The sequence below is a fragment of the Magnolia sinica genome, chromosome 16, assembly GCF_029962835.1.
Source record: "Magnolia sinica isolate HGM2019 chromosome 16, MsV1, whole genome shotgun sequence".
Classification (NCBI taxonomy): Eukaryota; Viridiplantae; Streptophyta; class Magnoliopsida; order Magnoliales; family Magnoliaceae; genus Magnolia; species Magnolia sinica.
Genome location: NC_080588.1, coordinates 9,402,429 through 9,416,972, shown reverse-complemented (window position 1 = coordinate 9,416,972; position 14,544 = coordinate 9,402,429). Strand labels below are relative to the sequence as shown.

Sequence of the window (14,544 nt, the reverse complement as noted above, 5' to 3'; positions counted from 1 at the left end):
TAAATATTAATTTTGGTTAGTGTCACCATAATGATTATTTTGCTACATTAACTAATATTAATTGTAACACTATAGTTAACAATTATTTTCTAATTATTAAATTAACATTGTTACCATTTCCATTATTAATAAGATTGTTAAATATTAGGATGCATGACCATTAGTAAATTATCTATTCTAAAGATAGTTATTATATACAAGAAATTAAAATGATACCATTATTAAATGTTAATGCATTGTTTTATCATAGATAGTATATCATAATATTAAATATCATCATAATGATTATTGACTAATATTAACTATGACACTAATGTTAGTAAAGATTTTATAACTATTAAATTAACATTATAAATAATTACACACCACTAGGGTTCAACCTTAAAGATCTAGCCTAAACCTAAATCCTAGGATGAAAAATCCTAATCCTATACTAAAACCCTAAAAGTAATCCAAACCCTAGGTTGTGTAAATCTTGACCAAATACACTAGGTAGAACATTGACTCATGTGCAAATTTCACAATTCCTGATAGGGTTGGATTCTAAGGAAACACGCATTCTCTAGCAACACTGGTAGGCGGTTCAAAGTATAAGGTGATGATTCTTCCCCTTGAGCTTTCCATTTTCCCATTAGCTTAAGTTATAGTTTTTATTTTAACTTGTAATTGTTATCTCCATTTCATAGTCACATGTGTTAATTGTTAGAATTAAATTGCTATATTACATGCTTAATGTTTATCCTATATATTTATTCATTCTGTTGAATATTTGTGGATTGCTTATGGAACTTAAACTGGTACACCAGTGAGAAACTCCCTCCTATATGTGTACACCCATACTTAGGATGTAACCCGACTAGTTGTAATAGTAATGGACCTTCGGCTTAGTGGTTATTGAGTGGTGGTTTAAATTAACCATTGATGTGGGCCTACCATGCAGGGTTATTGTGACCAATGGTTTTTCAGGGATGGTCTTTTATCACATGGTTTTGATACTCGCCCTATGTGGCTTATTTTAGTATTTGCCTTATGTGGTTTCTTTTGGTATCGCCCTATGAGGCTCTGTATGGTATGTTTTCTATATGGGTTCGATGTTTTATATCTTGTAACCATACGATGGTAAGCCCCATATACTGAATATGATTGGCCACTAGTCGATTGAGTTCCATTAAACATCCTAAGGTGGTAGCCTCATGAGCCGGGGATGATGGTAATGGGACACTATGCCTGAGCTGTCGGCCTACGCTGGGCTCTGAGCTCCCTGTAGTGACCTTGAGCTTACCTAAATTGGTTGATTATAACTGGTCTAATAACGGTTTGGCTAATCATACATCCATAGCATATTGGCGATGACGGGTGGCTAATTCTGGATGTTGTAGCACGTGCCCTTAGGATCTTTGGGGTATCGTTTCGCTAGCTCCCAGACCACCGACTATCGACCCCTATCCGACTGGATGATTTTTCCCCAGGTCGATGATTGCATGGGTGACGAGCCCAAGTCCGGCTGGATGTGCATCCCCAGGCCGATGTGCATTCATGCATCTATGCATTTAAAAAGACTGCATCATGTATTGTTTTGATTGCTTTGTTGTTTTATAACTATGCTTACCTAATACGATGGTGTGAAATCTTGAGGGGAATTCACACTAAGCTGGCCACTCATCCATCAAATATACAACCGTATAAGTAAAACAGGTGGCCTAGATGATGTATATGTTCAGACTTGATGAGGAGATGTGCAGGTGTCATGGATGCACGACTATATTTCTATGAGGAGCTGTGTGATCATGCGGCTTACATTTATGTGCTTTCTGTTATTTCTTATGTATGCAAATCTTGTAATCGTTAATGTTGAGACATTGTGTAATGACCCTGAAAATTTTGTGCTTTTCTTTCCCTAGTAGTTATTTTTGAAGTAATTAGCGCTTATCTTGAATGCTTGTGAAATTCGCATCAATCACTTTAAATTCGATGTGCATGACTCAAAACCTGTAGATTAGTTAGTGCTATGTTACTCTGAAATTTGGGATCCATCGCTGAATCCAGTTGTTCTGAGAAATTTTTAAAAGTTCTGGATCGGACCTAGACCGCGCATCAAAAGTCCGATAGTGATGATCTTAAGCTGTTGCGGTCACCATGTTGGACTTGACCTTCACCTCAAAACTCAAGTCCATGTGATGTTCTGGGTCGATTTGATTGAGTTCGGAGTGAAGAGTGTGAGAACGGTTGGAAATTAATTAAGATTTTATGAAATCTGAGTTGTGTTGCTTGCGCGACCATTTTAAGCAATCTGACCGTTAGATTCTTACCCAATTTCACCCTCTGATCAGGGAAGGTGGCCCAGGCATGTCCTTGTGCTTGTGGACCTAATCAAGATTCAGTGACCGTTAAATTGAGTGTGGTACGCCACGACTAATTTGAAGAGCCAGTTAGTACGAAAACTTAGCTTGACCTAGATCTATGGTCATTGAGCTTAAGTCCGACCTTTCGTGGTAATAGGCCCACCGGAAGTGCTTCGTTGGATTGTGAGAGGCTGGTTTTGGTTATACCCTAAGTATACCTTGGCCCTGGGGTTATTTTCATCAATTTGAGGCCTATTTATAGTCCTTAAACCCTAGCTCTCATTTCCATACGAATTTCCTTACCCTACCTAAGAAAGAGAAAGGAAAAGAGAGAGAAAGTGAGAGAGAAGTTGGTGAATCATCTTAGATTCTTTCCTGTTCTTCTTCATCCTTTAACCTTCACTTTGAATCGTTCTTCCAACGATTCTGAGTTCATCTTTGGGTAAGTTAACCTAACCCTAATCTGTGTTGGAGCTTAGAATAGTCTTTGTATTACTGTAGCTCATTTCTATTCTTCTCTTAGGTTATTCTTGTCGCCGTTGACGAAGACATATCGTCTGAAATCAGTTCGGTGTTCTTTTCTGGCTTAAGGTGCGGACTTTAAGTGTATAGGTTATGGTTTTCAAGGCTTTTAATGCCAGTTAATGGTTTATTCTTGTCATGGATGAGATTTCACATGCCAAATGTTATGTTTACTTTGCGTTCCTGATATGCATGTGATATATTGAGATTTTTGTATTCTATGTGTATGTATAAAGTACCGTATGCGTATAAAATATGAACATGTGATTGCCATAATTATTTATCGTGTACTTATGCTAGATGTATGTGCGACAACTCCTTGGTAAAAGGAATTGTCCAAATGCGTGTATTTCAACATACGTCATGTATGTCGAACTATGTATTCTAAGTGTTTGTAGAAATGCCTGAATGATCTAAAGTATGATATATCAACCTAGTATGGGCGTTGAGAAGCATTCTCAACTCTCCCACTAGTTTGTATGATTTCCTTCATGTAAGTTACATTCCTTGTTATTTAATTTCAAGTCTTACTTATGTTTAAATCCATGTTAAGTTGATATTTCTTCAAATGCTTGTGTACCACATGATTTGAGTCGTTGTTCCTTTACTATTCTAAATTGTTTATATGAATATCTATTATAGTGAAATATGTTTGGGACTATGAACAGTCCAGGAAATCGGTAATCGACCTTAAGATCGTGGCTGAGGTTGCTTTCGCCACGTAGGACGTGATTAGATGAACCCGAGTCGTATTAGAGTTGTCGGCAGTAGTTTGGCCACGCGGAGTGTTTACGCACTCTATGTCGTTCAACCCAACGTACGCTCGTGCTAGTCGAGTTCGTCAAGTAACCCGATTGTCCGATGTATGTTCACCATGTATGGACGCTATTGTTTGAATCTAGGGTATCGAACTTACCAGTGAAATCCTATTAACCTTGGTACCTTGATCCGCAAAGACTCATGAGCCGGACATGGTGGTATGGGACACCGTGGTCGAGCTGTCGGCCTACACTGGGGTGACGAGCCTCCCCGTAGTGACCAGTGAGCAACCGAACTCGTGAGCCGATTATGGTGGTATGGGACACTATATTCGTGCTGTCGGCCTGTATTGATTGGTGACGAGCCCTTTGTAGTGACCTCAAGCATACCTGGATACCGCATTGAGGTGACGAGCCTTAGTGTAGTAACGAAGGTATGATAGGCGTGCATTGATTGGTGATGAGCCCTTTGCAACGACCTACAACCAGATGATCATATGAGATGTCTAGGATTGACGACCTTAGAATGGATCACTGTTTGGATAGTGATATGAGGAAGGTACTTTAGCTTCCCAATCCTACTGTATGAAAATGACTAATAACAACTTGGTAATCATGTTCATGCACCGCATTTGCATGTGCTTTGTAGATGTGGCGTACTTTGAGGTGGTGTCATGCGTAACGTAAGATGAAGACGCTGAGGGTGTACGCGTGAGGGCACGCATCATTCTGTATACATCCTTGCATTAACAAGTATTTAGGACATGTTTAATTGTTCTGCTTTATCATTACTGCTTAATTGAATTGATAACATGTTAACCCGTGCCTTATTGTTCCACTGAGTTGATCACTCACTCCCACGTTCTGGGGCGGTGTTAAACACCGACCAGACTCTGTCTTAGCTGTTGATGTTGCAGATGTTGATGCGACTTCTAAGGCAGAGTGGGAGATGGATGATGATGAGGCTGTTTTCTCTTTTATGCAGTTTTCAGACGGGTTCTAATGAGCCTTGTTCTGATGTACGGGATGCTGGGATTTCTTTTGGGAATTAAATGATATAATTTTGATACTTATAATTTTGATAGTAACACTTGAATTACGACCTGGTATGTATATGTATTTCAGGAATCCGCACATGTACACATTTATTTCTATAAGTCTTCCGCTTACTTTCTTTACTTATCCCTGAATTATATTTGCTATTTGGCTTAATCTATTCCATGTTTTATGCACTAATACAGATAACATACTTCCATCATTGAATATATTGCATAAGTGATGTTTTGGAACTCGGGAGCTGAGTTATGCTCGACCCCCGAATTTCAGGTCGTTACAAGTTGGTATCAGAGCATGATTTGGATTAAACCGGACCTGGGTTATGGTCACACACCGCACACTGTCGCCACTTTAGTGTATTTGGGTGCGAGATTATCGTAGCTTGTGTGTTTGTGTTCCGTAGCTTCTATCGGCGAAAGTTCACTGAAAACGTTCGCCGAGATCGAGTCTGTGCTCTCTCCTGATCACACACAACGACCCGAAACCTTTCCTAGACCATCTATTAATGAGATTAGATGGTTTATCATCCCATCTTCATCCTTTAATCTTCAAGAAATCTCTGTTTGAATCAGATTTCTGGCAGAATGGCCCGATAGGTGTCGAATCATGCAAGGGGCCGATCGGGGCATTTCCAGTGGGGCCCAGGGGGGACCCACATCATTTAGAGCATGGGGGACCAGGAGGACCTCGCCAGATCGGCGAACCATCGCCGAAAGGTCTAGAGACTGGCGATGTCATCTCCGGTTCTTCGAGGCCTCGCCGATCAGCGGGCCGGCTCGGGCCGACGTCTGTTTGGCCTAATGTGGCCCACCCCTCCACGCTTCGTTGGTTAAAACACCTCCTATACCCTACTTCCTTCATAAATTTCCCTCTCAAGCTCTCCCTTTCTTGAAAACCCTCCTCCAAACTTCTCCAAATCCCTTCCAAATCTTCTTCTTTCTTTATTTTCGAGCAAACCCCATCACCCCTTCTCAAAACCCTCACCCCCATTGCTGTTTATCCTTTCTTTCCTTCTCATTTGGGCTCTCAAATCCATCTTTGGGCTCTCAAGTGTGTGGAAGTTTCCATTTCTTCATATTTCTCTCTTTCTCTCATTTCTCATGGCCCTCTTTGAGTTCAGCATGGCCTAGCCACCCAACCCGTGCACGGAGGCTAAGAGGTGCCGCTGCGAGCACGTCCGCCACTCGTGAATTCTAGACCAAGCGGGACCTCAATCCTCGAGCTCCTATTGGTAAGACCTTGTTGGAGGAGTTGTCACATGGAGTCTATGAAGGCCGTAGAGTCCTTTTTGAGGCTCATGTTGATCCGTGGTTGTATGGCGAGTTCCTGTTGTTAGAGCGCCTGGAAGGGGCTGGTTGGTGTCCCTTGTTTGAAGGTGAGTATCGCGCGAATTCAAGTACTGTTCGAGCTTTTTATGTCAATATTCATGATCCTTCGCTCGAGCCTCTGCAGTTCAAGATTCCCTGTGGTAGCGGTCGGGAGGCTATAGTTAATGTCGCTTTGATATCCCGACTCCTGAATGTGCCACTTGGTGAAGTGCATGCCAGCAAGAAGAATGTAAACAGTATGCGCGAGAGGGATCGTCGCACCCGATCCTTGTGTGGTCGTTTGGTCCAATGGCAGCCGAATAGGAGTCTTCTGGCTACCTACATGATGGATGACTTTCGTTTGCTTCATTACATGTGTACGTTCAATGTATATCTAAGGTGGAGCAACCGCAGCGAGTGTACGCGCCTGATGATAGATTTCCTGTATCAGGTGGGGCAAGAAACGAAGTTGTGTGTGCCGACATACATCCTGTGCCAGATTATTCTCATCGCTCGTTCGACTAGGAGGACCGAGTCACTTCCATTTGGTCGCCTCATTTGCAAGCTTGCTCATGAGTTTGGCTATCGGCTTGGAGCAGAGAAGCTGGTTCCTGTTCGTCATGTTAATCTGAGGACCCTTAAGCAGATGGAGATTGGTTCTGGTCGACATGCCTCAGAGAGTGAGGATGAGTCAAAGAGCGATGATGAAGAGAGTTATGCTGAAGGTGGTGCTAGATTGAGGAAGAAACAGAGTAGGACAAGGAAGAGGTTGAGGCATAGGATATGAGTGATAGCTCTCCTCCTGTGGCACCAGAGCAGAGCGCGGACCAGACTGCCAGAGTGCCCGTCTAGTACGGCTTGAAGAAGGGCAGGCTGTTCTACGCCAGGATATTGTGGATCTTCGAGCCCTTATGAAGCATAAGTTTAAGAAAGTGACTCGAACTCTGAAGTCTATCCTCTGTTGCTTGCAGGATGAGGGTGCCCCGCCTCCATCTCCTGATTCCGACGAGTAGTTGTCGGTGTAGCCATCCTTTACTTTATTTGTTGTTTCTTTCTGTGTGTAGCCGTTGTTGGCTTTGTAGTTGGAGTTGTTTGTAATTGTTTGTGGTTGTTTGAAGTGTTAGATGTTGTGGTTCACATGCTTTCCTAGTCGTGATTCATGTAATGCTGCACTACTTGTATTGCGACAATTTTGTTTAATGGAATGCATGTTGTTTATTTTTGGAGTTGTGCTGTGAATGTTGTATGGATGGATTATGTGATATAGAATCTGACAGGTTGCATCCTCTGTTGAATGTAGGGATGCCTCCTAAGGGTTCGAAGTTTTCGGCCCGTCTCTCTTTGGTTGAGTCGCTTGCTGGGGTTCCTCCCTTGAGCGATAGCCAGTCAAATCATCAGGCGGGTCTGTCTCATGCCGGTGTTGGGCCGACACCTATGGCTCCTCCAGTCACGCCTTCGGTTCCTGAGCCGAGCCGTGCATCTTCATTTGCTCCACCGTCTGATAGGTTTGAGCAGATGATGTTGTTGATGTAGCAGCAACAGATTCAGCAGCAGCAGCAGCAGTAGCAAGAGTTCCTCTCTTCCATGGCTGGCATCTTTGCTCAGTCAGTGGGGGCGACTCCACCTGTTTCACCTATGCCTCCATCTGGAAGCGCCAGTGCGAGCGGCACTTTTAAGCGATTTCAGCGCTTACGACCTCCTACATTTGCGGGTTCTCATAGACCCAAGGAGGCCGAGTATTGGATCGACCGCATCTCTAAGATGCTGAGTGTTGAGGGTCAAATATTGCATATCAGACCCAGTTGCTGCATAGTTTTACAAGCATGATACCGTTTAATGGCCTGATTTAATTGTGTTTGTGATGCAGAGTGTATTTACGAGCATGGACTGAAAAGGGTGGTAAATGCATGGATTTGACGCTCCAGGAGCACCAAGGCAAGGAACGGACTCTAGAAGACCAAGAGTGACGGAATTATACACCAGGGGTCCGCGGAAATCGAGGAATTGAAGCTCAAGTGGCCTGAAAAGTGTCCAGAATGCAAGATCATAGGGTTCCCACCGTCTGATCAGTTCGAAACTTCGTACGTGGCTTGAGGACCATAAATAAACCGTACACAAAAAATTTCAGCCCCTGGATCACTGTGGAAGTGGCCCAACGGACAGATCAGCCCCTTTAATCATTATGTGGGGCCCGCCTGATATCCGGATATGCTTCAAAATTGTTCTAGACTGTTTAAACCACGTTTCAAAGTGGATAGACGGAGCGGATTTCTCACGATCATCACAGTGGACTCCGTATGCACAGCGCGTGTACATAGTGCACCGCTGCCCGCGCCGCACCGGACGATCAGCCCGGTCAAAGACGGGCTGACCCGTCTTCTTCTTCCGCATCAACAGCGGACGGACGCTGTCCGTCCGTTTTTCATTAGTGGGCCCCATCCATCACAGATATCGGAAATCAGAACCGTCCATATGCTCTGCGAGGTGACCAAAACCGTCACCTAGCTTTCTTTTTTGTCCCATGCACACACACACAGGTACAGTGCATGTAAACATAGGATGAACGGTGAATTGAGTGAGTACAATGGGCCGCACAAGAACCTACGAAAACTACTCCTCCCCTACTGGTTTTTCACAAGGATTTTAATGGACGGTGGGGATTTCTCAACCGGTTTCGATCATGGCCTCCACCAACGTCCCAGCGCAAGAAGCGCCAAGCTCTGTTGCGCGCAACTGTGATTTTCGGGCCGTTCCGTGATCAAGATGCTGATCTGATCAACAATCCAGTCCGTTCAAATGATAGAGTAAGCGATCTTGAACCCCACCAAGAAGTCCGATTCCAATTCTGGACGATCAGTCGTCCAAAATCTCAAGCCAAACGGAGGTGTGTTTCCGCGTTCCGTCTGCTGCGCACATTGACGCACACGCCTATGGACTGCGTAAGGAGTGTCTTCGCACCCTATTCCGGGTAGGACTCCCGGACGACAGTTCTGTATAAGAGGACGGAAGAAAGGAGGCTGGGGGAGGCTCGGTTTGAAGGTTGGAGCGGTGAGGCTGAAAAACGGAGGAAGGCTGAACGTGGGTTGCTGCTGCTGAACGTGGGTTGCTGCTGCTGAACGTGGTTGCTGCTGCTGAACGTGGTTGCTGCTGCACGTGGGAAGCAGCAGGTGTTTTTTTTTCTGATGGATCAAGGGAACGGCAGTGTTTTGGTGGAGGAGGAACGTGAGAGAGGAAGTCAAGCAGGGTGGGGGCTTAGCATTGAAGGAAGAAAGGAAGAAGCGTAAAGCGGTTTTTTTCTCTCTTTCCTTCTTGTTCTTTTCTTTCCCTGTTTTATTTTTATTTTGCTGTTTTATTCAGCCCATTCATGTGTAGCTAATCCTCTTAGCTAGGGCTAAGAGGTGAAGCCTGTAGCGAGATGGGAGACACTATTTCCTGCTTTTCATTTAAATTTATGAACTGAACTTGGTTTTGAGTTGATTATTAAAAGAATATTTTCTCAGTCTTTAATGGTCTGTTGTGACTAAAATTACAATGGGTTTGCAATGGCTTTGAATATCTCTTTTTCTCTTTTGATGTTTATGACGTCAGGAGGCCCTGTTGTTCACCATCGTCTCCTGGGCATGGTTGGATGATAGTACTCTTCCTAACTTTCATGTACTTTTGATTGGTTGATAATTAGTTTAATCCTGTTATTTGCTTTGTCTCCTGGGCATGGTTAGATGATGGAATCCATTCTAATTCATATACCTTTCATCTCTTGAAAACCAGATCAAATAGGTTCAGTTTGATTTCCATAAATCTTAATGCAGGCATAAGATCTCCCTGATCCCTACAAGTGGATCCTCTGAATCCCTAGTTTCCCTTCCTCTGAATTCCTAGTTTCCCTTCCTCTGAATTCCTTAAAGTTTTAGATAATTATTCCATAATTATTCCTTAAATTCTATTTGGTTTAGATCACATCTTAGTCTAGTTCTAGTTCTACTTGGTTTCAGATAACGTACAGGTATCAGTCCCTGTGGATTCGACCTCGGTCTTACCGAGTTTATTACTACATCACAACCCTATACTTGGGGAGTGAACAAGTTTTTGGCGCCGTTGCCGGGGACTGACGGTTACGATTCTTTGAAATTAATTAGTTTTAGAATTAGTTTGAGATTAGGATTTTATTAACTTTAGTTTTAGATTTTTATTTCTATTTGATTTTTAGAACTAACTTGTTTCCTGTTTTGTAGGATCCTGACATAAATTTCTAAATTGGTAATTCTTTCCTAATCTCTCTACTTTTTCCTATTTTTAGAATTAGGATTTAAATTTTAGAAATTAACTAATTCTAGTATCCTCCTTTCTGTAGGAAATAGTTTATTTTAGAAATTAGGTTATTTCCCTTTTTAGAAATTAACTTTCTATTTTTATTTTAGTAACGTTCTAATTTTAACTCTTTTAAAATCTAATTTGTTTCCTAAATTAGTTTTAGAATTTTTGTTTAGAAACTAACCTTCTTATTTTGTAGGCCTTTAAGATAGAAATTTCTAATTCAGTAAGCTCCTTCCCTACTTTCTATTTTTCAGTTCTCTTTTAATAATTTACTTTCTAGTTTAGATCTTCCGTAATTTACTTTAGAAATTTCCACTTTCTTTTAAGAATACCTTCTTTTAGAAATTAATTTACTGTTATTTTCTTTTAAAGGATCATTCTTCTCTTTTTTAGAATCTAACTTATTTTTGTTTTATTTTGCAGGTTTTTAACTTAGGACTCCAATTTGGTAATTTCTTTCCAACTCTCTCTTTCTTTCTAGATTTTCTTTTCCTTTCTTAGGATTAGGTTTTTAATTGAGGGCTGCGAGTGTTTTCATGCCCAAGTGGGCCCGTGACAACACTCGACGTCTCTTGACTGAAGGAGGATTGGTTGAGGGGTTGACTATCCATCGCAGGACTAGACACCGCTCGAAATCCCCTGAGTTAACTGAAGTTATGGCTGAAGACCAACCTCCTCCACTTCCACCCAGGGTGGAGGATACCCAAGATGAAAATGAGGTGCAACAGGCACCCCCGCCTCGTACTTTACGAGATTATCTACAACCGGCGGGAGTGAGTATGCCCTCATGCATGATTTTTCCTGAAAACACGGGACAAATGGACATCAAGCCAGGAGTTATCCAACTCCTTCTCAAATTCCATGGACTTGAATCAGAAAGTCTATATTTACATTTGAAAGAGTTCGATGAGATTATAGCTACATTATGTTTCCCTAATGTATCTGAGGATACAATTAGGCTGAAACTCTTTCCTTTTTCCTTAAAAGAGAAAGCTAAGACATGGTTACATTCACTGCGTCCTAGATCCATTGGCACATGGAACGATATGCAAAGGGAATTCATAAAAAAATTCTTCCCACATCATAAAACGATTACCCTCAGAAAAGTGATCATGAACTTTGCCCAAAAGGAAGATGAAACATTCTTCCAATGTTGGGAAAGGTTCAAAGATTTGGTCAGTTCATGCCCACAACACGGATTTGAAACGTGGCGCATTACAAATTTTTTCTATGATGGATTGACATCTTCCATGCGGCAAATGGTCGAGACAATGTGTAATGGAGAGTTCATCAACAAAGATGTTGACGAGGTATGGGATTACCTCGATAGTCTCGCTGAAAAAACACAATCATGGGACTATTACCCAATGGCGAACACCACGTCTAGGCCGACTCAATTAAAGGAGAAAGGTGGATTATATCTCTTAAAAGAAGAGGATGATCTCAAGTGTAAAGTGACTATGCTCATAAGGAAAGTTGAGGCCATGGAAGGAAAGAAGGATAAGGTCAATGAAATTGTTTGCAGCATCTGTGATTGCAACATTCACACAACTGAAAACTGTCCTACAATACCCGCCTTTCGCGGAGTGTTGAATGAACAAGCCAATGCTGTAAACAACTATCAAAGACCTTTTACTGGACCTAACTCCAACACATACAATCCTGGCTGGAAAAATCATCCAAACTTTAGTTGGAGGAATGGACAAACGGCAACTCCTCCAGGTTTCTTCAATCAAAATCTAAATCAAGTGAAACCTCAAGAGGAACCGGTTCAAAATCCCATACAAGAGCTGGCTCAGGCAATGCGGGGAATCACAGATTTTATGCAAAAGATAGATTCTCGTATGACGGTTATAGAAAAGGGGATGCTTCCTGCACAACCTCTCCCCAATCCTAAACCGCAGTACGAGAATAATGATCCCAGCTCTTCAAATCAGATGGGGCATGCTAAATCCATCACCACTCTTAGGAGTGGGAAGATCATTGATAAAACTCTTCCGGTTAGGCCCGAAAAGACTCAAGAACCAAAAGAGGACAACAATGATGGATCCAGTGATGCCCCACAAAATGTAGAACCGGAACTTCTAGAGAAGCCAGTTGCTCCATTCCCCCAACGGTTGGTTTCACCAAAACCTCTCTCTAACTCTCAAGATATCCTAGAGGTGTTGAAACAAGTGAAAGTCAACATTCCTCTACATGATGTCGTTAAACAGATACCTTCATATGCCAAATTTCTGAAAGACTTATGCACGACCAAACGACGGAAAATTATTCAAAAGAAAATCGTCTTGACTGAGAAAGTGAGTGTCATCCTGAAGCAAGACGTGCCACAGAAATTCAAGGATCCCGGTAGCCCAACTATATCATGTGTAATCGGGAACCATCGAATTGATCACGCACTTCTTGACTTAGGAGCAAGGGTCAATCTGATTCCCTACTCGGTATACAAACAGTTAGGTTTGGGTGAATTAAAACCCACCCTAACCACACTACAACTTGCTGATCGTTCTGTTCGTGTACTAAGAGGGATAATTGAGGATGTGTTAGTCCAGGTCGATAGATTTTACTACCCTGTAGATTTTATCATCCTGGACATCGAACCCATCAATAATATGAGCACTCGGATTCCTGTCATTCTTGGTCGCCCATTCCTTGCCACGTCAAATGCAATTATCAATTGCAGGAATGGTATCATGACTATGTCTTTTGGAAATTTGACATTGGAGTCAAACATTTTTTTCAATAACGGCAGCAATGCAGAGGATGATGACGATTTCCACGACATTAACATGATTGACTCTTTCGTGGAAGATACGACACCTCTGACCTTATCCTCCGACCATTTGGAGACGTGCCTGGCCCACTCCCATGATTTTGATGATGACATGATTAGGGAGACGTGTGCCTTGCTTGATACTGCACCGGTACTTGAAGTTAACCGGTGGAGGCCACAATTTGAAGAATTGCCACAAACTGATGTAGTGCCTCTACCGTCTAACCTCAAGCCACCGAAGCTTGACCTAAAACCTTTGCCCTCTGATTTGAAATATGCATATATGGGTCAAGATGAGACATACCCGGTGGTAATCTCTGCCCACCTGGAGAAAGAACAGGAGAGTATGCTCATATCTACTCTCATTGAGCATAAAGGAACCCTGGGATAGACGATAGCGGACCTCAAAGGAATTGATCCCTCGATTTGTACTCACCGCATATATCTTGAGGATAATGCAAAAACCGCTCGGCAACCACAACGTAGACTAAATCCAAACATGAAGGAAGTGGTTAAGGCCGAGGTTCTTAAACTATTAGACGTGGGTATTATATACCCTATATCTGATAGTCAATGGGTGAGTCCAACTCAAGTGGTCCCTAAGAAGTCCGGAATCACCATCGTAGCCAATGCTAATAATGAACTCGTGCCAACTAGAGTCACTACTGGTTGGAGAATGTGCATTGACTACAGGAAGTTGAATACCGTCACGAGGAAAGACCACTTCCCTTTACCATTCATTGATCAGATCCTTGAAAGGTTAGCTGGTCATTCCTATTACAGTTTCCTTGACGGGTATTCGGGCTACAACCAGATAGAGATAGCCCCTGAAGACCAGGAAAAGACCACATTTACATGTCCCTACGGCACCTTTGCCTATCGAAGAATGCCATTCGGGCTATGTAATGCCCCTGCCACCTTTCAGCGATGTATGCTTAGTATTTTTTCTGACATGGTGGGGCAATATCTAGAGGTCTTCATGGACGACTTCTCTGTTTATGGTCCATCTTTCAGCAAATGCTTGGAAAGTCTTAAATGTGTGCTAAAAAGATGTGAAGAAAAGAACTTGGTACTTAATTGGGAGAAGTGTCATTTCATGGTTCAAAAGGGAATTGTCCTTGGGCATATCATCTCGTCCAAAGGAATCGAGGTAGATAAGGCAAAAATCGATCTTATCTCTAACCTACCTCCACCCAAGAACATCAGAGACGTGCGATCCTTCTTAGGACACGCAGGATTTTACAGGCGATTCATAAAGGACTTTAGTCTCCTCTCTCGTCCTTTATGTAATCTTCTTCAAAAGGATGCTCCGTACGAGTGGACTGAGCAGTGCCAGGAAGCTTTCATCAAGCTTAAGGGCACGTTAACCACTGCACCTATCATGCAGCCACCTGACTGGAGCCTTCCTTTTAAGCTTATGTGCGACGCTTCTGATTATGCTCTTGGGGCGATCCTAGGCCAGAGAAAAGATA

The 14,544-nt window shown here is 42.5% G+C and overlaps 1 non-coding gene across 1 annotated transcript; it reads right to left on the bottom strand.

The window, feature by feature from the left end:
- Positions 1-11,393: 11,393 nt before the first annotated feature.
- LOC131230152 (small nucleolar RNA R71) lies at positions 11,394-11,500 on the bottom strand. Its single transcript, XR_009163875.1, has one exon. It is a non-coding gene; the product is annotated as a small nucleolar RNA R71 (small nucleolar RNA).
- Between the last annotated feature and the right edge of the window lie 3,044 nt (positions 11,501-14,544).